General features: G+C 43.1%; 1 pseudogene; it reads right to left on the reverse strand.

Annotated features, from left to right (window-relative positions):
- Positions 1 to 5,740: 5,740 nt before the first annotated feature.
- LOC101712414 (annexin A9 pseudogene) lies at positions 5,741 to 9,814 on the reverse strand (annotated as a pseudogene).
- Between the last annotated feature and the right edge of the window lie 1,807 nt (positions 9,815 to 11,621).

Raw genomic sequence — 11,621 nt, forward strand, 5'->3', positions numbered from 1 at the left:
TGATTAAGCTTTTGAAGATAACCAATGTGGACATACTACAATAACATATTCAGAATTTAACCAATGTAAACATTTTGTAACAACATATTCAGTGCTTAAATATCAAGGACAACCAATACAATCGATTTATAACATATTTAGATAATATTCATTGTAATATGTCTCCCCTAAGATTATATAATATAAAATTTACTAGGGGGTCCCTTTAATGAATTAAGACCAGAATAATCATTTTCTGGGTGGCCACTTCTATATTCATCAAAGGGAGTTCCCATCTATAATCGTTTTGACAAACAATTAAGAATATATATCTTTTTATTTTATAACTGTTAATTGCAATTTGATTGTTGCATGTGGGTGACAATACATGTCACTTTCATAAAATAAATTTCAGTGGTACTTTGATCAATTAACAACCTGGGAAGGAAAGCATGTCTTTAATTTAATAATATTTATCTATAAGTCAATTTAACAATAGGTGAATATCCTTTGAAAAGGAAGGAACATATTGAGCTCAACTGTACGAACACAAACAACAGACAATAGACAAACATATGAGACAGTGTATAAAATTAGGGTGCACTCAAATATAACTGGCCAAATTGAATTATACTATTCTCTTTATGATTATTAGATTATAATTGTAGGCGCCATTGTTAACTGGTTGAAATTGGACAATGTTAGGTCATCGGCATCATCAACACGCTTATCAACTTGTATTACTAAGCGTTCTGGAAGCCACCTGGCTGACTTCATTTTCTTGGAGTAAACACACACTGACCCTTGGCCCCAGATGAGTACGGGGTCAGGCCCATGCCATGAGTGGTCCAGGGGGTCTCTCCACATCACAGAGGCAAATTGTTTTTGCGTCTCTGGTTGCCAGAAACGGTTGGCTGCAGATAATCCTTTGGCATCCAAATTTAAGAAGTTAAGAATAAATAGTGCATGTGATATCAGGTTTCTAGGTGACCCCTTGATAGGGTACCATTTTCTTCTTTTTATTTTATCTAATGTAATTTTGAGTGTGAGGTTGGCTCTTTTTATAATGTCTTGTCCCTGTGGATTATATGGGATTTTCGTTATGTGTGTTATTTTTAATTGTTTGCAAAACTTTGAGAAGCCAGAACTGGTATAGCCTGGACCATTGTCTGTCTTAATTTGTTGTGGACATCCAAGTACTGAGAAGGCAACTAGAAGGTGGGCAATTACATGTTTAGTAGCCTCCCCAGATTGTAGGGTGGCAAATACAAATTCACTATATGTATTAATGTTGACATGTATATATTTAAGATTTTCAAATTTAGGGTAATGTGTGACATCTATATAGTGTATAACATACATTTGGGCCCAAGATTTATGTACGGCCTGAATAGCTGAAGCTACAAAGGACTGGCAGAGCGTGGGGCTATTTGTCATGTCTTGAGGGAGCACCTGTCATTGGAAGCGTTGTATTGGAGCACAGAAATTGGTTGCCGGAAGGCTAAATGTAAAGCGTTTTTGATCAGCAGGGTGTAAGGGAATGGTGAAAAAACAGTCTTTTAAATCAATAATAACCTTATAGTATCCAAGGGGGATGGCTACCGGTGAGGGAAGACCGGGTTGTAAAGCTCTCATAAGCATCATGGTCTTATTGACTGTTCTAAGATCTTGTAAGAGTCTCTATTTTCCTGATCTTTTTTTTAATGACAAAGATGGGAGTATTTCATGGGGAATTGTTGGGGATGATATGGCCAGTGTGAAGCTGTTTCTGTACCAGCTGCTGAGCTGCCAATAACCTATCTTTGGAAAGGGGCCATTGATCGACCCACACCGGATCACCTGAGAGCCAGGCTATCTCCTCAGCATGGACCGCAGGAGTGTCAATGACCCCCATGGAAAACGGCCCAACCCTGTTCGGGGGGGTCGAAGGACTGGCTCAATGGGCTGTACAATACCTGTAGAGTTTTTACCTAGCCCTTTTTTTGGAATGTACTCATTTTTAAACATCTGCATAGTGACAATTTTATTAGGGTTAGAAATAACCATCCCCATTTGTGATAATAGGTCTCTCCCCCATAGATTAATGGGTAACCCTGAGATGATATAAGGTCGAATGGTGTCCTGATTACCATCTTGGTCTCTCCAGGTCAGATCTTTGGCACTTTGTTTAGGATTTTGACTCTGACCTATACCCCTGAGATGGGTGAGGGTGTCTTTTAATGGCCACACCTGAGGCCAATCTTTTCCCTTGATGATAGTTACATCAGCACCAGTGTCTACCAATCCAGAAAATTGTCTCCCATCCAACCACAAGGTCATGAGAGGCTTCTGGGCTGAAAGCATCTCTGACCAGTAGACATCGGATGAGCCAAATCTCTGGCTGCCTCGGGCATTGTTAAGAGCCTTATTAGAGGTAGAGAGAAGGGGAAGGAGTAACAATTGAGCGAATCTTTGGCCTGATTGAATGGTGTTAATGACTTTGGGGGAAAAAACCATAACTCTAATCTCTCCAGAATAATCACTATCAATCACCCCCGGGTAGATCAGCAGCCCATCCATAGTGTTGTTGTTTTTGTCTATTACAAGTCCAAAGGTCTCTTTAGGTAGGGGTCCAAAGACCCCTGTCGGGGGGGCCTGTACCCCCATTTTTGGAGTCAATACTGTGTGGGCGGTGGAACTGAGGTCCAGTCTGGCACTTTTTATTGTTGTTCTGAAGAGGTCTGAAATGGATTGTTGTTTGTTAGAGCAAAATTGAGTGTCCCGTAAATTTGTTTGGGTGCGGGGGCCCTGGGCTGGCCCCCTTTTCTGTTTTTCTGGTCCGGGTTATGGACAAGTGGGAGGGGCCGGCCTTGAGCGTCTGTCATGGACTTGTATTCATTTGTCCAATGTCTCTCTTTATTGTATCGAGGGCAAGGCCCCGGAGGTGTGGCCCTAGGGGCCGACACCCTAGGGGCCTGACATTTTTTGGCAAAACGACCTGTTGTCTCGCACCAGAAACATTTGTTACCCTGGCGGCATGACAAAAACTGTTTGACCGTGTAACCCTGCATGGCGGCAGCCATGGCAAGTCCCTGTTGGTAGGCGGTCCCAATTTTTGAGCAAAGGCGAATGTAACCTGAGAGATCAGTGTTTTTTTTATAAGGGCGAATGGCGGCCTGGCAAGCAGCATTAGCATTTTCAAAAGCAAGCTGTTTAACAAAATCTGTCCCGGTTTTTGTACTCTCAAAAATCCGACCCGCTGTTGTGAGCAGGCGGTGAACAAAATCTGCGAAGAGCTCATCAGGTCCCTGTCGGATATTGGTGAGAGAAGTCAATTTTTTGTCACCGATTTTAAAATGGCCATTGTGTAAGGTGCAATGGCCCCGTATTGAGCTGTGGCCGTTTTAAGTTCTTTAATAACCTTAAAATCGAAACCACTGTGGTGTCTCCACGCCTGTCCCTGTAGTTTTAGTCACAGTAGTTTTAGTTACGGGAAAGGCTTTTGCATTTTCAAGTTTTAGGGATACTCTCGACCCAGATGGCACCCTAGGGGCCGCCCCTCTAATGGGGGGTCGTGGTTTAAATTTGTCCTCTCTATGGACATTTTCATGGGCTTTGTCTGTTCTTAAGCCTTTGAGCGGGGCAATAAGTTTTTGATGTTTTTTTTTAATCTTATTTGTTCTTTTAGAAATTTTATCTTGTCCCGGAGTTCCTTTTGGGGATCAACAGGGCATGCCAAAGCGGGCACAATGGGAGTGTTGGGTTCTGGAAGATAAGGAGGTGGACATTGAACTACGGGTGGCCAATCAGGATTGCGATATCTGGTTGTCTCCTCCTCAAGATTGGTCCAGTCAGCCTCCCCCGGACCGTTCTGTGGGAAGGGGGGGTTTCTGAAGTGTCGGAGGGAAGGCTACAAGGCTGGTTCCTCCTTAACAGGCGGGGCGGGGTCAGAGGCAGGGGCTGAAAGAGCGGAGGCGGAAGCTGAGGAGCGCCGAAGCTTTTCTTTAAAAGGCTTGGAAGAGGCAGAGCCCGCCTGTAAACCCTTATCAATAACATTTTGTTTTTTTTTGTCTGAGTCATCGTCGCTATCAAAAGACATCAAGTCTTCTCCTTCATCCTTTGAAGGAGTCCCGTCCCACAGGGGCTTGGGCCTCGGTGCCATCTTGGCGTCCCACAGGGTATTTACAAACTCCTCACTCCGAGGGAGACTGATCGACCCTTTTTCCGATCGGAGAGCTATCTCCCCGACCTGGATGGCTTGAGCCACCACCGGATCTTTGGTTTTCTGAGAGATAATTTTATTAATAAGATTCCAATAAGAAAATGTAGTGATTGGGACCTTTCCTGGTCCGCAAGTAGCATAATAATCCTTAAGGGCCTCCCCTATTCTTTTCCATCTCTTCTCATCAATGGTACCCTCGGCGGGAAACCAAGGGCAGAGATCTCTAATATAATCAAAAAATTTTAACAACTGTTTGACTGTAACCTTTACCCCTCGTGCCTGTAAAGTTTCTTTAAGACCTTGTACAAATAACTCGTGTTGGCTAATGTCTTGTCCCATAATCGCTGTTCAACTCACCGAGGTGCAGGAAAGATGGCAGGTTCATGTCAGACGCAATCCTCTTTTTTCTATTTTATTTTATTGGGCCCCCGAGCAGCGTTCTTCACTGGATCCCCCGTTCTCTGGCCCCACGTTGGGCGCCACTTGTCCCGGCCTGGGGGTAAGTCAACGGAGACCCTAGAGGGGGAGTGAGAATGACAAAGGACAGGGGACATGAGAGATGGAGACAAGACAGGTGTCTGATCAAGTCTCGTTTATTGCGGAAGCTGCTACAGCATATATACTGTAGGGCTAGAGGGAGGGAGCAAGGGGAGGGTACTGGGGCTACTTCCTTGTTGCCTGGTAGACTTGCAGCAGGCTTAGACATGCCCGTAAAAGGCACTCAAGAGTACTAGCGGGGGGGGGGGACAAGGCCCCCCACAGAAGTATCTTATTTCTCCATCAATTTGGAAAGAGAGTTTTCCAGGGTATATCAATCTTGGTCAGAGGTTGTTTTCCTTTAGAGCTTGAAATACTTCACTCCAAGTTCTTGACTTGAGGGTTTGTGTTGAGAAGTTTGCTGTGACTCTGATGGGCTTTCCTTTGTAAGCGATTTGTTTCTTTTCTCTAACAGCATTTAATAGTCTGTTCTTGGGTTGAATTTCTGGAATCTTGACTATTATGTGCCTTGGGGAAGATTTTTTTGATCATGGCTGTTATGTCTTGTATCTAAATGTCCCCCCAAAGCCTCATGCAGTCATAGGTGGAGCTTTTTCTGAGGTGGCTGAATGTAGAGTGTGTGACGCTGGAATTAAGAGCATGTGATTAAAACCATGTGAGCGATTGGTTTGGCACTGCCCTAATCCCAGTAATCTGGATGAAATAAAAGGGGCAGAAAGAATCTGTTAAAGTCACTTGTTGCTTTTGCTGCTTTCATTGCCATGAACTGTTACACTTCTGCAATGTGCCACTCTGCCTTGGACCCAGCTGATTATGGACTGAAACCTCTATAAACTGTACCGCACACCCAAGATGGAGCAAGAGGACTCAGGTGCAGACAGCATTCTGAGATGAGGGGAGTTGAGGGATTTAAAAGAAAGGGAGTCCCAGCCGCACCCAGGAGTTGGCACAGGTGGTGCTGCAGGCGAGTTTCTTCTCAGAGGCGGGGCTTGTCTCCCAGGCTCAGCCAAACAGGGACTCACAGCTTCGTAAATGTCCTATGAGGTGGACGGCAGGGAGGTCTCAAAGGTCTTCGGGTCTGCACAGGGCCAGCAGGGCCTCGCAGCAGTCTCCTTTCATGGCACACTGGAGAGAAGAATAGAGAGGGGCTTCCCAAATTTCTTCTTAAACTCATCCCAGATGCTTAGAAGGTCAATCTCTCTGCCAGAGATGAGGATGTGCATCAGGACTTGTTAATTGGGCTCAGTTTCCTGCCAGGCCCAGTGAAGTTTGTCAGGAAAGTACAGCAGAGTGTTCTTGACCACTGAGGCTAGGCTGAGCAGGGCCACCTGGGGATCTCCATGGAAACAGTCTCGTACAGTCTCCACTGCTCCATGTGTGATGGGTACAGATCACATACTCGCAGGAGGTGCTAGGGATTGCGCTGGGTGAAGATCAGGACCCACTGGCCTTCTGGGCAGGGCCCTTCCACCTGCTGTAGTGCCTGGACATTTTGGTCTGCCAGATTGTAGCCAATGATGCTGGAGTAGCTCTCATGGCCTCCCTTGGCCAGGGCCAGGAGCAGGTCCTACAAGATGCTGCTGGTCTCAAACTTGATGTCCTACTGAGCTTCCACGTGGAACCTGTGTTTGTAGGCTGCCAGGCACTCCTGCAGCTGTGGTGGGGCTTGGGTGGCAAGAATTTCCATAGGCACATCCTCAGCAGAGCCTGAGGCCTTCAAGGCTGTCCTAAATTCCTGGGCATCAGATTGGGTCACAGCCTGCAGCAGAGCCAAATAAATCCTTTTCCATTTTAACTCTGGGTATTGGGTATTTTGTCTCTGCAACAAGAGAAAAGTAACTAAGACAATGGCTAAATGGAGTTCTATATGCCTCACTTATCTGTATGTCAAATTCTTTTTCCCTGTTTGGGAAGTTTTCTGCCATTATTTCTGTGAACAGTTTTTTTGTGTGTCATTTGTGGTGCCATTGCTTGCCTTTTCATTGACTCTGATCAGTCTTGTTATTCTTTGCATCATCTAGCAGCTGCTGGATTGATTTCTCATAATCCCTTGCTATTTTAAAGAAATCTTTCTTTTCCTGATCACTAACCACAATCCTGTCTACTATGTCTGATATTCTGTCCTCACATTGGCTCATTCTGGTGTGTATACTTTCAATTAAATTTTTAATCACCTGGATATCTGTTTGAATCTGTTTAATGGATTTTATTTCTTTCCTATGCTGGGCATTCATGGTTTCTATCATTTTCCTGAGTTCCTCTATATTAATTTATTTTTTATCTGTATCTGCTTTAGAGTCACTTAGCATGTCTTTCATTCTGGTCACCATCTTTTGTCATCTGAAAAATTATTTCTGCTTTGAATTTTTCCAGAGCCTCATTCACCTACTTTGTTACTTCCACTGTTACCATTTCAGAGAGTCAGATGGGTGGCTTTCAGATTGTTCCATCTCTCTGCCTTTGGTGAACTGAAAGTCTGGAGGGTTGCACCTTGTTTAAGTGTCTTCTCATTTTCTATTTTTTTTAAAGTTTAATTCCTGGGTTGATGCTTATCAATTGTTTATGGTGAACAGCTTTATTGCCAGCATTCAGAACCCTTAGGAAATGACTACTTCTCAGAGGTGTCTTCCAGGTATAGTTAGCTTTTGGGTTTTGAGTCTGTTGCAAGATCCTACTTCTTCAATTTATTGGGGATGAGAAATTTTGCCTACTTGGCCTAGCACCTGGTTCTTTGGCACTGGCCTATAATATTTTTTAAGACCCTTGGGAAATCTCAGTCTTGGTATACCAGGAAGAACAGCTGATTATTAGCACAGTTATGTGACCTTGGCTAAAGTACTAAAATCAGCAATAACAGCATCAAACACAGCCTAGAAAATGACAAACCATGTTAACTATAAGCCCGCAATATGGGAATTTTACCCTAAGGAGGGTAGATTTAGAAGGGTCTGGGGGGGAAAATTAGAGAGAAGAAGAGTTTAGAAGCAAGGCTGGAGGACAAAGGAAGATTGTACAAACTTTAGGAAACTAGTAAAGAAGACAGGAGGGAAAGAGATAAGGAAGAAATCAAAACAAGAACAGAACAGAATAACCACCACCACCACCACCATAACAACAACAAAAACTTAGAAACTGTGTTCACACTTATGTAAAAACAAAATCAAGAAAAAATAAAACAGAATAGGAACAAAAACCTGAAAAAAGGAAAATAAAAGAAAAAAAAAACAAGAAGAAAAAAGGGGAAAAATAATCCAATTCAAGGTGTATCTTTGCTGTCACTGGTGGAATATGTGGGCAGACAGAGTCCAGATCTGAGTTTAATCTCAGCCAGCCAGTTGTTGATTTGTGGTGGGGCAGTAAATAATCCTAGCATGACTGGACCTCTAGTTCCACTGAAGTTCAGGCTGGTTTCTGGCTATGAGGCTGGGACTGGATTTGTTGAGTCTGCCACAGTCCATGTGCCTCCTGCTGGCTTGAACTCTACTCCCTGACCCCCTGTTGACTTGAACTCAGGACCCTCACTGTGACACCAGGAGCCACTAGATGGAGCCAGCCTGTAGCTGTTCTGGGTTCCAAGCTCAGTTGGCCCCTCTCCAAGATGGCTACCAGCCAATCGCCCACTCCTGGGTGACATCTGAACCCAAATAACTCACCAGCCACTGCAGAATGTTGCATCCACTTTTCTGTTCCACTGGTGCCTTTCTCTGTGGAGATCTCTGGGGTAACCAGTAGTCACTGTGTTTGCAGGTTCAATTTGCCCTTCCCACACCAAGAGTCTGGACTCGGGGACAAAGCACCACCTGCCACCTCTCTTTTTCATTGAAATCTCTCTCTTGGGTCTCCCCGTGGACTTCAGTTTTCACTTCAGATCCTTTATGGGTCCTGGGGACCCATTTCCCTCCTCCTTCACCTCTTCACACAGTTATATTCCAATTTCAGGATACCAAATCCCAGAAAGGTTCTTTCTCTACTGTTCACCACTCTGCCATCTTCCTGAAAGTCCCATGATCCTTGTATTTTTGTGTTGAAGTTTGTTGATCATTGGGATGGAAAGCTCTGCCACTATTGTAAAGCTCTCTTTAATAAGTGGCTTTCTCCCTGTGATGTGCCCTTGGCTTTGGGTGTGATTCAGCATAAGAGCATCCACTCAGTCTATTCAAAGTACTAAGTTCAATCCCTCACACTGTATTGCAAGGAAAGAATAACTATTAGTAATACCAATACCCAAAGAACCAACTGTATATCAAAATATAATTTAAAACTTATTTTAAACATTCTGTATTCTTTTACCAATCCAGGAAGAGTACTGGGTAGGCTAGCAGGGGAAGAAGATTAAAAAGAGTAAGAAAAGAAAAAATTTAAGAAGGAAAGAGAAAAAAGATTCTAAAGGATAAAATTTTTATACTAGCAAGGAAGAGAGGAAGGAGGGAAGATTTGAGAGATTTTTATGAAGAGAAGAAAAGAGGAGTAGGAAAGGAAAATATAAGTGGAATAACCTAATAACCTAGAAGAAACACAAAGTTGGAAGACCCAATTAACAACCTTTGGGGGAGAACTTGAGGAAGCAGGGTAAGACACTAAAGAAGCAAGAGCAATAACAAAGACTCATACATCATTACATACACATATACCCACTACACACACTAAAACAGAAGGCAAACATGGATTCTAATGACAATGTTTATAAAAAAAAAGGGGAATGTTGGGAGAGATTTGAGAGGATGTGAGGGGTCAAGAAAAGAAGAGATGGAGTGGGGTGGGAATATAAGTGGAAAGTGAGAAATTATATAAGGAGACTGCTTCCAATTAATCCAGTTAACAAACATCAATTTAGCAAACCCTATGAAACATCTCTTGGGGTAGGAAAGCACAATGTGACAAGGTAAGATACTGTAGAAGTAAAACAATAAGTAGCACTTGGAAGCACACAGGCACTACTCAGGCACATATGAAAAAGAACACCAATAATTTTTTGTTGTTTGGTATAGAGTGGTAAGACTCACAGTCAGAAATGGTTCAACATGTTTAAATTAAAGTGTATTAATTGTAGATATTAATGAGGCTCATTGTGAGTGATACAGCTAGCACCCAGTGACCAAATTCAACTTCCCTTTTTCTACTCTCCTGTTCCCACATCCTTCCCAATATCTACTAATTAGTATTCTCCTCTATAGGTTGCCTTTTTGTAGCTTCCACATATGAGAGAACATATCATACTTTTTTTCTGAAACTGGTTTATTTCACTTAATACAATGTCATCCAGTTACATCTGTTTGCACCTCACAACAGAATTTCATTATTCTTTATAGCAAAATAACTCTACTGTGTATATATAATCACATTTTCTCTATTTGTCTGTTGATGGGGACTTAGCTTGATTGTGTACCTAAGCTATTGTGACTACTGCCATAATAAACATAGGCACACAGTATACTTTTGGTATATTGATTTCATTCACTTCCTTTGGTTATATATCCAGAAGTGGGATAACTGGATCATATGGTACATCTAGTTTTAGTTTTTTGAGGAACCTCCATAAGAATTTTTTCTCTGTGTCCTCACCAAGAATTGTTATTTTTTATTTTTGATAATAGTCATTCTAACTGGGATAAGATAGTGTCTTATAGGTTTCTTGGACGGTTAATTATATTTAGCATTTTTCATATATTTATTGACTACTTGTATTTTTCTTTTGTGAAATGTCTCTTCAAACAATTTGTCCATTTTTAATTGGACTGCTTGTGTGCTAAACAGTTAAGTTCATTATATTATGAATATTAACACTCTGAGAGGAAAAATTGGCAATTATTTTCTTCCATTCTGTGGGTTATTTCTTCTGTTGTTTGTTTCCTTTGCTATTCAGAAGCTTTTTAATTTGTGTAATCAAGGTAAGTGTTTTATTTCTTGTGCTTTTGGGGTCCTGTGTCCCGGCCCACGGGTAAGTCAACGGAGACCCTAGAGGGGGAGTGAGAATGACAAAGGACAGGGGACACGAGAGATGGAGACAAGACAGGTTTCTGATCAAGTCTCGTTTATTGCGGAAGCTGCTACAACATATATACCGTAGGGCTAGAGGGGAGGAGCAAGAGGAGGGTACTGGGGCTACTTCCTTGTTGCCGGGTAGATTTGCAGCAGGCCCGGATATGTCCGTAAAAGGCACTCAAGAGTTCTAGCGGGGGGGCAAGGCCCCCCACAGGTCCTCCCTTTAAAATTATAATTATAAGAAAGGCGTCAGGAGAGCCAAGCCTGCGGGGGCTGAGCCTGTCTTGGGTCAGAGCAACATACGTGTCTGTACCGTGCACCTTACCCATCATCGGTTAACCAGAGAATCAAGGCTCTGGCACCTGTCTTAGGCAGCGCATGAGGGACTTTTCATAGCATGGCACACTTGCTCAGTTGCCCGTCATTGGCTTGCCAGCCCTCTCACCAGGTGGGGCGAGAACACTTCGCCACGGCAAGGACCTAATCGATGGTCCGACATTCGTCCTGGTCAGCCATTGCCAATCTATTATAGTAGACCTGTATGGGCGCTGTTTTTATTGCCTCTATCTGGGCTCTAAGAAAGGCCATGATTTTGTTATAAAGTATGGGCCCCAAAGAAATGAGCAAGAGTAGACCCAATAAGGGTCTCAGAAAAGGGAGGAGATAAGGGAGGAAACCATTGAGGCCAGTCCAGAGGGGATTTTGAGTGAATTCTTGTCGTCGTCTGTTTAAATCTTCCTGAAGTTCGCGAATTTTTCCCCTGACGATCTCAGATTTATTGGCATAGAAACAACAATGTTCATTTAGGGCTATGCAAATCCCTCCTTGTTTTGCCGTGAGGAGGTCCAGGCCCCTTCTATTTTGAAGGACCACCTCAGCCAGAGAATCGATCTGATCTTGTATATCTGTAAGAGTGTTGGAGAGAGCTTGAACATCATTAATCAACTGGTTGGATAATTTG

The sequence above is a fragment of the Heterocephalus glaber genome, unplaced genomic scaffold (assembly GCF_053883595.1).
Source record: "Heterocephalus glaber isolate CG9 unplaced genomic scaffold, H.glaber_assembly_v1.0 deba00000901, whole genome shotgun sequence".
NCBI classification, from domain to species: domain Eukaryota; kingdom Metazoa; phylum Chordata; class Mammalia; order Rodentia; family Bathyergidae; genus Heterocephalus; species Heterocephalus glaber.